A 10,118-nucleotide genomic window follows, 5' to 3' on the forward strand; every position below is an offset into this window, starting at 1 on the left:
CCTGGGCCTGCTCTGTAGCATGGGAGGAAAGTAGGTTCCCATCTATGGGCTTTCTCGTCTGGTCCTTCTTTGTTTTTCAGATAGAATTTTGCTGCGTAGCTCGGCTGGCTTCAGACTTGTTATCCTTCCTCCTCAGCATCCCTAAGAGCTGGGATTATAGGTGTGCATCACCACAATAATTAAGTCCTACCACCGTAATTAAATCTTTTTCTTTTGAGGGGGAGTGATAGTGGTGGTGGTGGTAAAGGGAGCAGGGTCTCATGTCACCCAGGCCGGTCTTTAACTCACTATGTAGCTGAAGATGACCTTGAATTTATTATGCTCCTGCCTTCACCTCTCAAGTAATGAGATTATAGGTGTGTGCCACTACACCTTGTTTTATGTGGGTGATACAACCCAGGGCTTTATGTATGCTAGTTAAGTATTCTATAAACTGAGCTACATCCCCAGATTCTTTCCTTCCTTCCTTCTTTCCTTCCTTTCATTTTTCATTTTATGGTGTGTGTGTGTGTGTGTGTGTGTGTGTGTACACGTGTGCACATGTTTGGAGGTTAAAGAACAGCATGCAGTTGATTCTTTTCACCGTACAAGTTCCAGGGATGAGCTCAGGTCATCAGGCTTGGCAGCAGGTGCCTTTACCTGTTATGTCACCTTGCTGGCCCCAAATTAAGTCATTGCTTAAAGCCCCAAAGCAGCCATTTCTGCCTTTCCCCACTAAGATTAAATCAAAGTCCCACTGTGTAAACAGAGTTAAAACAGCCCAGAGCAGGAAAGTCAGTAGTAGAAACTGGGTTAGAATCCAGTCAAGGGTTCTTTTCTCTGCCTCCAATCTCCTTTTCTGATGCTTTTATATGGAGGCCCAATGGAGGTGAGATCCAAGGCCTTGGGAAGTAGCTGATATGGCTGAAATTGGAGCCTACCAGGTCCTCTGTGTTGTCAGGGAAACCACACTTCTCCTTCACTTCTTAGTGATGATGGAGGCTTTTAAGAACACACTGCCCAGTGCTGTGCTCTCCTGAGTGTAGACAGACATGGGTTAATGGCCCAGGAAGGCTATGCTGCATTAGCTCTTCTCGGAGACCAAGGCTGAGCCCAGCTGGAGGGACAAGAGATTTCCTGGAGAACCAGCTTGGAAGGATAGGTGGGAGGGAGCCCACCCCCACAGCGGCCAGGAGGGCACACCCCTGGGATCTCCCTTTCAGGACACCTGCTTTAGAAATGTCACTGCTCACAGACTGCAGGGGTCACACCTTCAGCCTTCAGCTTCCAAAGGGAAGTCCTTAGACAAGCTGAGCCACCAAGAAAAGGCCAAGACCAGCAGAGCCACCTGGAAGAGACAGACACCGCCCGAGCTGTCTGGAGAAAGGAGAGTCTAGCCCAGCTGCCTGGACCAGACCAGCTGCCTGGAGAGGACAGTCCCCCTGCTAAGCTGCCTGCAAGCTGTGCAGTGAGCTCCAGGTTCCCAGCTTTAGTGAATAGTCACCAGGCTGGGGGGGCCTTTGGGGAATGTCCTGAGTCATTTCTGTGCCTGTAAATCACCCCTCATCCCTACTCCGGTAAGTACCCCCTAACCCCTACTCCTGTAAGTACCCCCAGGAAAGCTCACTAGTTCACTGAGCTGGACTCTGGCTGGTATTTGAACTGTTTGACCTGCCACTGGTTCCCAATCTGGAGTGAGTAGATGTTCGTTCCCATCTCCCTGGGAATTGTGGGACATGACATGGGGCTCTGTCCTATGAAGGAGAAGGGAGAGGAAGGAGTATTACAAGTCTTTTTCTGTCCGGTCAGCCAGTTCCCAAATCATGACATGGAGACTTATTATTAATTATGAAAGTTCAGCCAATAGCTTAGACTTATTTCTAACTAGCTCTTATAGCTTAAATTAACCCATTTTTATTCATTAACTGTCTGCCTTGTGGCTTTATTATCTCATCTCTGTATTGCCCATCCTGCTTGCTCTTCATATCTTGGTGGCTCCCTTCTTCCCAGTGCCCTCTCTGCCCCCAAAATTCTGCCTAGCTATTGGCCGTTAAGTTTTTTATTAAGCCAATCAGTGACACATCCTCACAGTGTACAAAAAGACTATTCCATAACAAAGGAAGTTTGCAGAGTAGGAGCCACCCGCAATCTTTTGGTTGTGAGGGAGCCATGAGCAGGTCCAGAGTAGACAGGAGAATCTTAGTTCAGAAAGAGCCAAACATGGTGCCTGGGGAGACGGCTGAGGGGGTAAGCATTCTTGTGGTATGTGTATGAAGTTCCGAGTTTCTTTTCTTTTCTTTATTTATTTTGTTGCTGTTTTGTTTTTTCAAGACAGGGTTTCTCTGTGTAGCTTTGGAGCCTGTCCTGGAACTCACTCTGTAGACCAGGCCAGTCCCAAACTCACAGAGACCTGTCTGCCTCTGCCTCCTGAGTATTGGGATTAAAGGCGTGCACCACCACTGCCCAGCTCACACAGTTGTTTTTAAAAGAAAAAAAAAAACTAGAAAGAAATGCCTGGTATTTGTGCCCCCCGCATGCCCAGTCACTCCTGCAATATTGAAGGAGAAAGAATCTGAAAAAATCCAGCTGTCCCTGGAAGCTGAAGGCTGAAGGTGTGACCCCTGCAGTCTGTGAGCAGTGACATTTCTAAAGCAGGTGTCCTGAAAGGGAGATCCCAGGGGTGTGCCCTCCTAGCTGCTGTGGGGGTGGGCTTTACAAGGTCAGCCAGGCTGGTGACAAGTTCACACCCCTGACTGCACTATTGTGGGAGGTACTTTGTAGCACACAGCGGAACTTCCAAGCCTTCCAAATGAAGATTCAGACAGCTGTAGTCTGCATGTTGGGCTCTCCCCACTCCCAATTGCTGTGGATAATATTAGGATGTGTGACCCGTGGGAGGAAATCAGCTCATGAGGGTCTGCCCTCATGAATGCGATCAGTGTCTGTGGGGAAGAGACCGGGGCAGCCTTTGTCCCTTCTACCACACAGTGAGGTGGCCATCCATCAGACAGAAAGGGCACTCAGCAGAAACTCCATTGGCCAGATGCCTGATCTTCAATTTCAGTCTCCAGGGTTTTGAGAAAGTGGTTTTCTTTTCGTTGTTTGTTCAATCGTTTGTTTGTTTTTGAGATGGGGGTCTCTCTGTTTAGTCCTGGCCATCTTGGAACTTGCGAGTAGACCAGGCTGTCTTAAACTCACAGAGATCATCCTGCTTCTGCCTCCCAAGTGCTGGAATTAAAGACGTGCGCTAGCATGTCTCACCTGAGAATTCAGTTTCCATTGTCTCTAAGCTCCAAGTTTCTGGGAGTTTGGAAGAGCAGCTGGAACAGCCCAACACATGCTGCTCTAAATCTGCAGTGACAGTTTGGTGTTCAGTTTCCTTTCTATATCCGACAAATGTTTTCCTTTTCTCTGCAAGATGTAAATAAAAAACTTTACTTGTATTTCCAACTCAGGAAAAAAAAAAAAGAGCGGGGTGAAGGCAACCAATAGTTTTGCCTTTATACAGAGGGACCTGCTTCTCTCCAAAGTCCCCATGGGAAACCATTTCATGCACTTCTGCTCAGTCACTCAAATGAAGAGGCTGGTCCACTCCTGAGATTTGGAGACACATAGTTCAAACTAACTTAATGACAGCTCAACATTTCTCTAGGTTTTAGAAATTATTTTTGAAGCCAGGTACCCACACCTTTAATCCCAGCACCCAGGAGGCAGAAGCAAGTGGAATTCAAGACAAGCTTGCTCTGTGTAGGTGGTTTCAGGCCAGCCAGGGCTACGTAGCAAGAATCTGTCTTGAAAGAAAGAAATGGGGGAGGGAAAGAAAGAAGGAAGGAAGAAAAGAAATGAAGGAAAGAAGGAGGAAGGAAGAAAGAAAGGAAATAACAAAAAAAGATAGGAAGGAAGGAAGGAAGGAAGGAAGGAAGGAAGGAAGGAAGGAAGGAAGGAAGGAAGAAACCTGTTCTTAGTTGTTGTTTATTTTCTGGGAGGGCCTTCAGATGTACGCCAGGCTGGTGTCAAATTTTGAAACTCCCTTTCTCAGCCTCTCCAGTTCAGGGAGTAAGGGTGTTCTCCATCACATCTGCAATTCCTGAGTTTTATGTTTTAACATATGTATAAGGGACCAGAGAGATGGCTTTTCTAGAGGACCCCAGTTCAATTCCCAGTAACCACATAGTGGCTCACACTGTAACTCCAATCCCAGGAGAAAAAAAAAAAAAAAAAGAAGAAGGGGGTAACTGGTTTTTTGGGATGATTGGTATTTGTGAATTACTGTCTATAGAAAATTGTACTGGTACTGTTTCTTGTATATTGATATGTTAAATATTGAATATGAGTGTTCCTACCTCTATTTTTGTATGAGTATGCTTATAACTTTGTCCATATTGTATTGATACATCTACCATATTACATTGTACATTTCTACCTCTGATACTATGACATTGTTTACAGTTGAAGATCATTGTCTTCATATATTACACAGTTGTTTATTCTTTTAGTCTTCAAAGTTAGATAGGTATTGAGAATTATATGTTTGTCATATTTATTTTTAAGTTTATCAGGTCTTTTAGTTACATAGAGATTATATTTAGTATAGATAGTATGATCTTCAGCCTCTTCGAAGAGCTGTAGAAAATGGCCTTTAATCTAACCTAAAATTTCTATGCCAAAGAGACACAATTACTCCTGGCAACACCACTCTACTCCCGAGAGAACGTTGAGCACCAAAGACACTCCACTGGGAGCTTGTCTTCTTGGCAGAACTGGCCTTTGGGTTAAAAAAAAGCCCATACCTCAACTTCTGACAAAGATACAAAATATCCCTAAGTGGATAAAACAGGATTGTCTTATCTTGCCAAGACAGGGTAGGATAGTCCTAAAAAAGTTCCTTGCCTTTAATAATGGTATGCCAGTTATGTTAGGCCTTAGCCAAAGTTGGTTGACTCAACATTGCAAACGAGACTTTGGGTGATTGCCCAGGTAGTCAGTTGTCTCTGTCAATTGTTACACATTTTGGATATCTCTCGATTGTTAAGTAATCTTTATTCCCTTCTCAGATCTTTAACGGAGTTGAAGATTATATAATTGTAGTTACTCTCTATGTTATTTAGACTCCTTGAGATAAAATGTTTAACAAAAGTTTTGTTCTCAATATTGTTTGTTATATTTATTATTTGTTATTATTGTATATAGTTGTATTTGGTTTGGTTTTATCTTATTTAGACAAAAGGGGGAGATGTAGGGACATAGCCCCACCCATTGGGGGCGTGTTTGCCTCGGGCTAATGTTTACGGATAAATCTGCCGGGCGTGAGCCCAGCAACCCTTTTCTTTGGCTCCGCTTTTCCGGTACACTGCGGGAACCTGTGGTCCTGTAAGTTTATTTCCTTATTAAAGCTGTATATATCTATATAATCTGTCTGCATTCATTTGCGCCGCCACAATTCAGCGCTCTCTTCTGGCCTCTTTGGGCACTGCATGCAGGTGGTGCACAGACACACATGCACGCAAAACACCCATACACACGAAACAAAACAAAATAATAAATAAACACATGTTCTCAAGACCCAGCTGTGGCAGCGCAGCTTGACCTATGATCTACACGGAAAGTTCCAGGTCAGCCCATGACCAGACCTTGTCTCAAAAACAACAAAACAAAACAACTAACAAAAATGCGGTTGTTTGTTTATTCTGTTTTTAGAAGCCTGTAAGCGCGTCAGGACAGTGTAGCCCTTAAGAGACACCTGCGGTCAATCGATAAGTTGGTTTGTGTATGGGTTTTGTTTGGTCTGAAGGGTCTACTTCCCTTCCTTTTTCTTCCCTCTCTTCCTACCTTCCTCTTCCCCTTCTGCCCTCCTTTTCTTTGAGATGGGGACTCTCCATGTAACTTAGGCTGGTTTGAAATCCCGGTTCTTCCTGCTGCAGCCTCGAAGTGCCAGGACTACAGGAGTGCAGCACCACCCTGGATCCAGGTGACAAGCTGACGTCCAGCCTTACCGACGGTTGCGAGTCACCAAGTGGGTGCTAGGACCTGAACCTGGGTCCTCTGCAAGAACAGCGAGTGCTCTTAACCACAGAACCATCTGTCCAGCTCTAAATCTCTCTCTCTCTCTCTTTTTTTTTTTTTTTTCAAGACAGGCTTTGAAGCCTGTCCTAGAACTAGCTCTGTAGACCAGGCTTGTCTTTTTTTTTTTTTTTTTTTTTTTTTTGGTTTTTCGAGACAGGGTTTCTCTGTGGCTTTGGAACCTGTCCTTAACCTAGCTCTTGTAGACCAGGCTGGTCTCGAACTCACAGAGATTCACCTACCTCTGCCTCCCAAGTGCTGGGATTAAAGGTGTCCACTACCATCACCTGGCCCCTAAATACATCTTTTAGAGAACACGGTGTACCCTCATGAACTATGGTCATAGTCGTCAAGACTGTTTATTTTTAAAGTGACCTACTGGAGAGTGTGGCCAATGAGCAAAAAGAAAGGAGAAGAATATGTAACCCCTGGGCCATCCCTGAGCTCAGCAAGTAGGAAAGAAAGGGCGCACAGAGAGAAGGAGCGGTGCCCAGGCGCCTTCTATTCTGTTGTTCCTGTGTTTCAGCTCCAAGGAACATACATGTCATGGCGTTTTTGTCCTCAAATCCAGTTTTGGGAGCATGTCAGAGAGTAGAAGATTCAGTCCCAGCAGCCGTCCTCCATCCAGTCGCTTCCCCTGCCTTGGATGTGACCCCCGGCTGCTAACCCTTGTGAATAGCTCCAGGACCACCAGTCAATGGACGTTATAAAAGCGTCTTGGTGTCATCAAGACATCTACAAACACAACTGCTATGACATCCCCCAAGATGGAGGCTCTAGGGCTCCTGAACTCAGGAACCTGCTGGGTGGGAGCTTGGAGGGAGGAAGTGAAAGACCATGCACCTCCCCTCCCCTGGTGACCAGGATGTGGGAATGGGAGGGAGAAGACTTAAGGTTGGAGAATCAAGGAGGCATATTTCCTTCTAGTCTTAGAAGTCACAGGAAGTGCTAGGACAACCTTGGGGGCTTCTGGCTATACCAGGCCTAAGGAGGTATGAGCTGTGGTAGCCACCCCCTGATTGGCCCAGATCGCTTCCCTCCTGGAAGTCACACCCTTGGGTAAGACTGTCTCACCCTGAATCAGGGTTGTGGCCCATAGACAATGGCTCCTGAAGTGTTGCTCCTGAGGCTGGGTCATCAACGACAAAGTCCTCTTTCTTCTTTCTCCTTTCACAACCGCTGTCTCTTGAGGACATTCAGGCAAACTGACCAGCTGCAGACTACACCTGCCACAGCTGCGTCACCTTGGAAGCAGACACCGACCCCCCCCCACACACACACACATAGTCCTAGTGGGGCTTCAGATAACTCTAGCCCCATCTGACAGTTGGCCGCAGCTGTTCTGCCACCCTGTTGAGATGCAGGGAGATGCTGGGGTACACAGGAAGGACTGTGTGGTTGGGATGAGTGTCAGGTGACCTTCGCAATCTCATATCCTTTCTCTCCCACTTCTCCCTCACCCTCCAGAGGAAACAGAGTCCACAGCAGCAGCTCCGCTGGGGTGTTCGTTTCTTTTCCTGTTGTGTGACAAACACCTGACTAAAGCCGCTTACGGGAGAAAGGGCTTCCGTTAGCTCACAGTTCAAGGGTACAGTCCATCTTAGCAAGAAAGCCAAGGCCACAGGGCTTTAAGCAGCTGGCCACATCAAATCCGTGGAAAGCAGCGATGGATGCTTGTGTCCAGCTTCCTTTCTTCTTATGCAGTCTAGGACCCAAGCCCAGGGAATGGTGCTGCCCACTTTTAGTGAGGATCTTCCCACCTCAACTTAATAACGAGTTCCTCACAAGTCTGCCCAGAGACTAGATGATCCATCACAGCTATCTAGCGGCTTGTCTCCTAGGTGTTTCAGATCTGGTCAAGTGGACGTGGAGAAGCCTCCTCTCAGGGGCTCAATCTTCCATCCGCCTCAGAATCTCCCCCTCATGAAAGAGAGGCCTATGGAGAGACCTGAGCATCACCGGATTTTGAGCCAGGCAGGTTTGGTGACACATTTCTGAAATTCCAGAACTTAGGAGATTTGATGCAGGAGGATTTTGAGTTTGAGGCTTTTCTGAGCTAAATGGCAAGACCTTCTCTCTCTCTCTCTCTCTCTCTCTGAAGCTTGAGGACAATTTTACTAAGAATCTAAGATTAAAACAGCAGGGAAAGAAAGCTGTAAATCTAGGCAGCTGCCAGGAGAAGGTAGAAGAGGAAGAGAGAAAACTGAAAACCATGTCATTTGTTAAGAGCTTCAAGGTAGAAGGGCAGGGGAGCTTCAGTGAGAGTGAAGAAGCTCAGAACATCAAGAAAAACATGGCCAGGCTCTCACTGTGTAGCCCTGACTGACCCTGACTATGCCATGCAGACTAGACTGACCTCAGACTCACAAAGGTCCATCTGCCTCTGCAAGGATTCAAGCCACAGTGGCTCAGTCTAAGACCAGGCTTTGGGGAAAATAATAGAAAGAAAAAGACAGACGAAAACAGAGGGGGCAGGGAGATGGCTCAGCAGTTAAGCACACTCTTCCAGACAACCCAGGTTCAATTCTCAGCACCCACAAGCAGCTCACAACCACTTGCATTTCCAATTCCAGGTCCTAGAAGCAGGCAGGCAGGCCCAACAGTGCTGTGGCAGAAACTCGGCAAACACCTGCAAGACTGGTCTGGTTTCTTCCTTCCTTCCTTCATGCCTTCCTTCCTTCCTTTCTTCCCTCCCTCCTTCCTTTCTTTCCCCTTCCCTTCTTCTTTCCTTCTTCCTTTCGTCCACCTGTCTGTTCTCTCTCTCTCTCTCTCTCTCTCTCTCTCTCTCTCTCTCTCTCTCTCTCTCTCTCTCTTCTTTCTTTTTGAGGTGAAGTTTCTCTGTATAGCCCTGGCTATCCCAGCACTCACCACTCTGTTGCCTCTGGATTAAAGGCATGTGTCGCCACCACCTGGCTTGTTTTATTTCTTAGGGCTTATACCAGCTTCTGGATTCATTTTTAAGAAATTAAAAAAAAAAATAGGGAATGCAGGAAAGAAGACAATATAAATACATTTGAATGGCTGTTTATTTGTATGGCTTTTAGGAAGCAGAGCAATAAGCGTGTAGCACCTTTATCATCTGACCAGGAAGTGAGTGGACAGAGCAGGAGCCACTGATGTGCTGAAAGTCGGCAATGGGGAGGGGCTAAGAATGGTGCGTGCCCACTCTTATCCCAGGTAAGGGGTCACAGACAAAGGACCACATGTTCCCACTCTCCAAGGAGGCACTTGGGGGTTCATGCCAAACAGCAAGCCAGCGAGGCCAGGTGAAGGAGCCCAGGGCAGCAGAGATAGAGGTAAACAGGGGCTACTGCTAGGTGGGCCAGCACAGTGTTTGCTACGGTGAGGGCTTCGTTCTTGACCTTGTTCTCAGTAGGGGATACTTGGACACTATTAACAGAGGAAATTGGAAGTTAAGGTTAAAGGTGTGTTGATTTAAGAACGAGGTTTGTGCCCATTCGTTCAGTTTTTTGTTTTGAAACAGGATGTCATTGTGTAGCTTTGGAGCCTGTTCTGGAACTCATGCTGTAGACCAGACTTCCCTTGAACTCACAGAGATCCACCTACCTCTGTTCCTGAGGCGTGTGCCACAGTACCCAAGGACATTCAGGTTCTTGTTTTGTCTTGTTTGCTTTTTAATAGGGTCTTGATGGTAGGCAAGGCTGGCCTTGAATTTAGCATTCTCTAACCTCAGCTTCCGGTGCTGGGATAACCGGTACGCACTTCCCATGCCCAGCTTGTACCTAAGCCTTTAAACACACAGGGGATGTTCTATACCATCCCCAAGGTCTCATAAAGACCCCAAGCTGTGATTCTGAGAGCAATGTCCTTCCGTTCTCAGTTACTTGAGTCTAACAGCCCCATTCAGCTGGCTAGGGCCAGCAGGAGCAAACTGGAGATTGGAGGGATAGATTTAGCAGACAAGATAAGCTTCCTTTGGCCTGTGCAGTGTTTTCTAAACTTGAAATAGTTGCCAACATTTGAAAGTTCAAGATTCTAACTTCTCAGAACAAAACAAAACACAGTGGAACATCAGGTCCTACCAGCCCAAATTTCTACATGGCAGAGAGGTACAGGAC

The sequence above is a fragment of the Chionomys nivalis genome, chromosome 11 (assembly GCF_950005125.1).
Source record: "Chionomys nivalis chromosome 11, mChiNiv1.1, whole genome shotgun sequence".
In the NCBI taxonomy this organism is placed as follows: Eukaryota; Metazoa; Chordata; class Mammalia; order Rodentia; family Cricetidae; genus Chionomys; species Chionomys nivalis.